Raw genomic sequence first — 8,409 nt, forward strand, 5'->3', positions numbered from 1 at the left:
TTGAGAGCACCAGAGAGATGGCTCAACCAACCACTTCAAAACAGAGGAAAAGCTCTTTAGATGAAGATTCACGAAAGTACACTAAGCATGAGAGTGGTTTTGTGACCTGAGGCAAAAGGGGTGATGAATACTTAATCTGATGAGTGGAGACATTAATGAAAGAAACTAAAAAAGACACAGAGAAATGGAAAAATATTCTGTGGCAACCCCCCCCAAACAATCTGATCAGAATAGAAGATCAGAGTAGACATTTTCCCAAAAATGACATAAAAATGTCAAACAGGTACATAAAAAGATATTCAACATCACTAATTATAAGGGAGATGCAAATCAAAACCATAATGAGGTATCACCTCACACCTGTCAGAAAGGCCATCATCAAAATGTCTACAAATAGCAAACATTGACGAGGATGTGGAGAAAACAGAACTTTTGTACACTGTTGGTGGGAATGCAAACTGGTGCAGCTCCTATTGAAAAAGATATGGAAGGTTCTTAAAAAATTAAAAATAGAACTGCCATATAATGCAGCTGTTCTCCTTCTGGGTATTTATCCAAAGAAAACAAAAACACGAATTCAGAAAACTCTATGTACCTCTTTGTTCATTACAGCATCATTTACAATAGCCAAGGTATGGAAACAACACAAGTGTCTCAATAGATGAATGGATAAAGAAGTGGTGTGTGTATGTGTGTGTGTGTGTATATATATATACATATATATATATATATGTATATATATATACATATATTATATATATATATATAATGGAATATTGTTCAGCCATAAAAAAGAGGGGACTCTTGCCAGTTGTCACAATATGGAAGGACCTAGAGAGCATTAGGTTAAGTGAAATAAGTCAGGTGGAGAAAGGCAAAAACAGTATGATTTCACTTATATGTGTAATATAGAAAACAAAACAAATGAACAAACATAGCCAAACAAAACTCAGATACAGAAAACAGACTAAGCACTTAGCGGACCAAAAGGGTGTTGGGAGATGGGCAAAGAGGGTGAAAGGGGTCAATTGTATGGTGATGGATGGTAACCGGACCTTCTATGGTGAAACTCTGCAGTGTATACACAAAGATGGAATTGTTGTGTTGTGTACCTGAAACTAACATATTGTCATATACCATTTTTACATGTATATGTATACAGAGAAAGAGACTATAATTTGTCCATAAAATAAATTAGGTGCAAATCCAAATAAACCTTGTTCTTCCCAGTCAGTGACTGTCTGATCACTGTTAGATTTCTTGCCAGGTTGGTAGGTCATTGCATTCCATTTAAAAAATGAATCATGAGATAAAAACTATTCAATTTTTTATGCTGAGTTACTATAATCATTCAGAACAACATTTTGCAGATAACATTTGTACATGATCCTAAAATCACATAGTTTCCAATTATCTCTAAATTTTGCTTATAAAATAAATTATATTCATGTATATACATATGTAGTATGTTAAAAAAAATAAAGACGGTGCCTTACATGTTTTCTGAACTGTCTCAGAACCTAATCCCACTAACACACACACTACAAAAATGTTCTGTGTAAAAAAAGAATAATAATTTGGTTTGTAATAAAACTGCTTTGGGGGTGTGCTTCTCAAGTAACTGAGCTGGTCAAGACATGGAATTCCAGTGTTCAAAAAAAAAAAATCTCCCTTGATACCATCTCTCTCGTAGAGCCTCGTAGCAAGTAGAAAAGCCACCGAAGTTTTATGGTTGAATCTTCATATTTCTACTCAGGAGTCGGACACTGAGAGAATAAATTACTGTTCTGATGAAGTCAGACTTTCTAGACTTTTTTAATGAGAACTGCTGATGCTGAGGTCAAGGTTGTGGTGGAGGTCATGAACCCAACACGCAGACCCGCCCACCGCAGTCACACGGGAAGGAAAGGTTATACAGAGGAACGTCCCCTGAGAGTTAGCACTTCCTGCTGGGAATAAAACTGGCTTTTACGTATTTATTTTTTATAATGACATTTTCATTTTCAATAATTGAGGAAGTTCTGGGCATTCATTCTGAAACGTTTGGAAAACGTAGAAAAAGAACACCTGCAGGCCCATCAGGAGGGAATCCGCTCTTGATGTTTTGGTACATACCTGTGCGTGTGTGGCCTGTGCACACGCACGTGCGCATGAAAATTGGCTTTTGTTTGAGATGAAATTTCTCTTTTGTTTTTCTGTCATTAAAGCTACTACTAAACCTTAAAGATTCATGTAGCACAGCCAGTCATATTGATAAAGCTGATGAAATATGTCAGTGCTATATTAGGCAATACTGAAAATTTTTTAATGTTTTATAACCAAACCCGATTTTCAATAACCGACAATGCTAAAATGAATGCCTTACCACACACATCCAAAGCATTTCTTCTTATCAAATAAGCTACGTGCATATTATGGAATGAAAATGTTCTAAAGTGTTTTAATAAACACCCATAGAGGACAGTGATTGGGCATTATCAAGATGATTGTTATATTTCTTAAAACCCAGATTCTTTATAAATTCTATGCACTTTTTTTTGGCTGGGTTTTTTTTTTTTTTTTTTTTTTTTTTTTGGCTGTTGTTATTTGCTAGTTGAATAGAGGAAACTCATGGCGAGCTAGGAACAACAAATCAAAATATGCTAAAAGCATAAAACAGACTGAGTTAAAGTAAACATTTTTGAGTACCTGAAGGAATCAATTGAAAGAAGTACTAAAAATTAAAAATCCACAGGGAATTTTTAGGTAACAACAACGCAATGATTATATCTCAGCTGACTGAGAAGAAAAGCATCTGACTCTGATGTTCAAATAGAGATTTTTCCATTTGAATTAATTAAGTCAGACTTCTAGGGAAAAAAAAATGATATGTTTAGTAAAGATAGAATTATAAACCATATAACTAACTGTAGGGTTACATTTTTGAATGATTTGATGAGGAATATTTTATTGTTTGATGAAGAATAAAAGATCCCTTGAGTTTTGTGGTGTCATTTTTCCTTAATCAGCCATTCTACAATAGAAGCTATTACATTACCTGGATTTGCTAGTCATTAGCACCATTCACCCATTTCCCTCCATTTTTATTTCTTTAGTATATAACAGAACTGCACTTCCCCACCCTCTAGAAGTCAGGCATGGCTACAGGGCTGGGACTACGGGGAGGTCAATGAGGCACTTGTTTCTGGTACAAAATTTAAAGGAAGATGTGAAATCAACTCAGCAATAAAAAGAAATAATATTTTAATGCAATATTTTAAAGCATCAAAATTAACACCAAAAAAAATCCATCATGATAAAAATATCTAAACATAAATAAAGATAAGATAGTATTATTGATTTTTTCTTTTGTCTCAGGCTGAAGTAGGGCTTGGTTTGGCTCTGCAATGATCCATGAATGAGTAGTATCTAATAATGTGTGAATTTGAAACCATATTCATTGGGGGCCAATAATTGCAGGCTGTGCAGACGTAATAAAAATATTGAAGGAGTGGAACTGCATATCGGTCAGACTTATACCAACACATCCAATTTCACTGAACTGTAACTCAGTGGGCTGACAAGTCAATGCATTGCTGTATTACAGTTCTTTCAGAAAATATTATACTTAAGAAGCAAGAAATCTTTTTCATGTACAGATACGGTCAGGCAGTTAATCATTCAGACTTTATTGAATTATCTTATGAATTAATAAACTAGCATCTCCATGCTCAATGGAATCTTTTCTAATTGTAAGAAGGAAGTACCAGAAAAGTCCTTGCCTTAAAAAGACTTAGAATGTCATTGGAAAAAAGATATACTCAATGTCCTTCTCCCAAAAGATTGGAGTTATTAAAGTCTAATAAGTCAGTTGTATGGATTGCATTTCCCCTTGGAAACACAGTTATTACAACAGTTGGTTTCGGAAGCTATATTTCAAGCCCCACTAAACGAAATCAGTTCAACTAGCGAAATTACTATCATACACCCACATGAAATTTTTCTCTTCCTCCTGAGCACCGGAAGACAAGAGATCCAGCTGCCTTGACATAATGTGAGATCCTGTGACTAGTTTCGATCCATCAAGGGTGAGCAGAAGTGATGTTTGGACAGTGGTGAGTTCTCATAGTTCCCACATCTGTGCAGCCTGAAGGATGGGGGTCCTGCAGGTAAAGAGTGAAGTGAACAGGAGCAGACCTACCTGGGCTGTGGAGAAGTCTTCTTGGTCAAAATAACTAAAACGAACTCCTCAACAGTGGGGGATAGGATGGTAGCCAACACACACAAGCAGGCTGGAGTTCAGAAGCCAGAAAGTCAGGCAAGATGCGTACAAAGTGACACCAACCCTTTTGGGGTTGACATAGCTGATTCAAGACTAAACGTAAAATACGACAGAACTGGCAGGTGTGGGGAGCAAATCTGGGAAGAAATATCAAAATCTGTGCTATGAAATTCATATTATATTTACATGCTTTCTAATTACTGGGTTTGTCTTTATTTTTTTCAAGGTGGCAGCTAGTGGAGTCTTCTGGCTGTGATAATCCAGTTGACCTGCTCTTCCTGGAGTCAGGAGAAGGATGTGTGCTGACGTTTGGGCGACATTGTTAAAAGGAAGCAAATTTGGGAGTTTGAGATTCGCAAATGGTAGCTACTATATATAAAAATAGATTTTAAAAAACCAAAATTCTTCCTTATAGCACAGGGAATTATATTCAATATCTTGTAACAACCTTTAATGAAAACGGGTATGTATATGTATATGCATGACTGGGACATTGTGCTGGACACCAGAGATTGACACAGTGTAACTGACTATACTTCAATAAAAAATAAAATAGTAAAAAATGAAAGGAAGCAGTCCTTCCCTGTCTGTGTCAGGCAGCGTTTTGCTGTCTGCGGTAACTCAAGCGGGTGACGGTAAAACTCAGACAGCTGGAGACACCAGAAAGGGACTATCCTTTGAAGATAAACCTTGGAGGTTCTGCATTCTGTTTTTGAGAGCGAATGTATTTCCTGATCGGACATCCTGAGTTAAGAAGAAAGCTGAGTTAGAGCAGACCCCAGAATTTTAATCCTGAATGACAAGAAGAATGACAGAGCTTAACCAGCACAGCAGATCGGAGGACATCAGACAGAAGATGGGGTGTGCTGGTTTAGAGATGTTGAGTTTGAAATGATGATGGGATAGCTTACTGCGTGCTGATTATGCGCCAGGCTTGCCTGTGCTGTGTGCCTGGGTTTCCCTCATGAATCCTGGGTTGAAAAATGGGAATCAAGTTTAAATGATTGGGGTAGTTAATAACATGTGCAATGTTCCGTGGTGGAGCGGAAGGGAAAATAGATAAAAAACTCTGAAGGTCTCACATGCTTCACTGAGAATATAATATCTGAGTTTTATCAGAAACACTGAGCAGATGTTTGCCAGAGAAAGTAGCAGGGAAGAGGGCAGGGAAAGTTATCCAGATAGAAGAATCAACAAAGCTCCAGGTGTATGAGATCACCTGCTGCATTTGGCGAACTAAAAGTAGTCTGGTCGGGACTGAGAAGAAGAAAAGGAATAATAAAAAGTAGCTTTGGAGAACATGGTTTGCAATAGCATAATGATTGTCTGGGCCATGGAATAGAATTGGGATTTTTATTAGTGATTTTTTTTTTTTTTTGGTGGGAGATAATTAGGTTTTTCCTTCTTTATTTTTAGTGGAAGTACTGGGGATTGAACCCAGGACCTTGCGCATGCTAGGCGCACACTCTACCACTGAGCTACACCCTGTCCCTTAGAATTGGGATTTTATTCTGTAAGCACTGTGGAGCTATTACAAGATTTTAAGAAGAACAGTAACTGATCCGATTTATATTTTAGAAAGATCAACCAACAAGACTGTGTGAAAAATGAACCACGCGAAGACAAGATTTAGAAAGAACATTTATGAGGCTTTTGAAATACTTCAGATGAGAAACGATGAGAAAATCTGAAAATGATGAGGGCTTGATAATGCTATCAGTGAGAAAGGAAAAGAAGGGATACTCAAGGAAGTTAGAACCCAAACTCAATCTACTTTGATGACATCCTATGTGTCTGTTCGCTAGCTGGGCACAGCCTTGGATGGGAGGGAAGGATGCACTACATGAAGCTAGGATGACATTTTCCTGGCTTGGCAACTATTCTCTTTCACTAGCCATTTCCAGGGTCCAAAAAGGGTGCCCTCTGATTGGTAACATACACTAATCGTTTGCCTAGACGACAGTCACCTTGCACCCCGTGCTTCCTGGTCTGCCCTCCTCAGAATTACAGGGCTTTATTCAGAAGTGAGAAGAGGCAAATTGGTTTCAGTGTAACCAACAGAAGTACTAAGAGACCCAAAAGATCTGAATAATGAAGTCCTTGCTTGAAGGAACGTAGGGTTTTCTCTTCAGCTGGTACTTGGGAAACTAGGCAGAGAAGCGTTAATTCAGTGGCTGCTGGTGAGAAATTAGATCTCATCGCAGACCCTTCCCCTTGTCTCACATGTGATGCTGAGAGGGGTCCAGCTCCTCCTCCCGCTCGTGGTTGCCAAGAGACGAGCTCGTAGCCAGTGTATCATAGTTCATTTCCCATCCTCCTGTGTTTCCCTTGCAATTGAAAATCAAAGTAATTATCTCATTCCACCCTTTCAAGAAAAGAGCATTTATTAGACCAACAAAAAAATTACAATAAACTAGCAATAAAACACCCATGAAACATGAAAGCTCTTTTGCGTCTCTCATTTAATGAGCTACTTAACTGATTTTCCTTAGAAACTTGTATGAGAAAATAAAGACCATGAAATGTTTTGTTACTGAAAGGCTCCGCTTTATTTTTGGGACACGGTTCAACCAAGGGTATCACTGTCTTTGTTAATGCTAATAGAATAAAACTTCCATTCTGATGACCCAGAAGAAAATTTCTGAAAAATATGATTTATGTGTCCAACAATAGAGATCAGAAATACCAATGCCCTGAAACACTTTGACTGGAGCAGTCATGTGAGCATCTTCCCCTTTTGTTAAGAGACACAGAGGATTCTTATTAGGTACCACAGATACAAGAAGCTGTGTCTGTCACCAAGGAGAGTATTTGGGGAGGGAATGGGGAAATGGTGGCTAGTAAGGGATTACGGAAGTAAGAAGGGGGAGATAAAAAGTGAAAAAGTCCACAGGACATCATAAATAAGGACAGGCTACACCTGGAAGGTAGGGAGGCTGACTACAACTTCAGGCTGGTAAAAGGAAGAGAGTCAGAATTCATACACCCTCTTAATACATTTCAAACAGCCAGTCTCCCCTTACCTTTATACTAGTTTTTGCTCAAGAGCAAAATGAATAGAACACAAGATGAGCTCACGATCCTACCCTTTAAGAGATTCCAACATCAGAGGCTCTCATCGGGAGGAGTTCATTGTTCCGGTTGTGAGCACTGACTTGCAACGACATCGCTTGAGTTCAATGCCCGACTCTGAAACTTGGTAGCCAAGTTACCTGCCTGTCTGGGTCTCAGTTTTTCCAGATCTGGTAGTATTTTCCTCACATGTAGTTGTGAGAATTAAATGAGGTGATATAAGTTCTTAGAACAGTGTTTTGTTTTGTTTGTTTGTTTGTTTGTTTTGCACAAAGTAAGCAGTAATTAAATATTAGCTGCAATTATCAGTTAATATAACCTTGTCTGGGTTTAATTGCATCCCCTCGAAATTTGCATATTGAAGTCCCCAGCCCAGCACCCCAGAAGATGGCTGTCATTGGAGACAGGGCTTTTAAAAAGATAAGTAAGGTGAAATGTGGTCTTACGGTTGGTGCTGTAATCCAATGTGACCAGTGTCCTCCTAAGAGGAGATTAAGACACAGACCGGCCTGGAGGGAAACTTGGGCAAAGATGCAGGGAGAAGACACGCACCCACATCCAAGGAGAGAGGCTTCAGAGGAAACCCGCCAGGCTGACCCTTGAGCTCGGACTTCTAGTTTCCAGGATTGGGAGAAGATAAAATTAATTTCTGTTGTTCAAGCCACCCAGTCTGCAGTGCTTCATTATAGCAGCCCTAAGAATTGACCACAAACCTCTCACTCTGCTGTCTGGATTTTAGCATCGCACCACCATCAGAACAAGGAAGATATTCTAAAGTGCACATCTTCCGTCCTCTCTTCCAGGTACTGAACTTCTATTTTTGGTTCCAAACTCCTGGAAGGATATGGACCTTGGAGATATTCGTTAACCCACTGCAGAATTACCCTCACTGAGGTAACCTTAATGTTATACCCTCAAGTTTTTATTGAACGTTTAAGAAGAGAATTTAGATGAATTAAGATTTGCCTAAACCCACCATGTGCCAGACAGATGCGTGATACCCTGAAGCCTGATTACATACAGACATCAGTTTTATACCAAATATGTTCACAATTATATTCAGGTTATAATGAGTC

The sequence above is a fragment of the Camelus dromedarius genome, chromosome 19 (assembly GCF_036321535.1).
Source record: "Camelus dromedarius isolate mCamDro1 chromosome 19, mCamDro1.pat, whole genome shotgun sequence".
Taxonomy (NCBI): Eukaryota; Metazoa; Chordata; class Mammalia; order Artiodactyla; family Camelidae; genus Camelus; species Camelus dromedarius.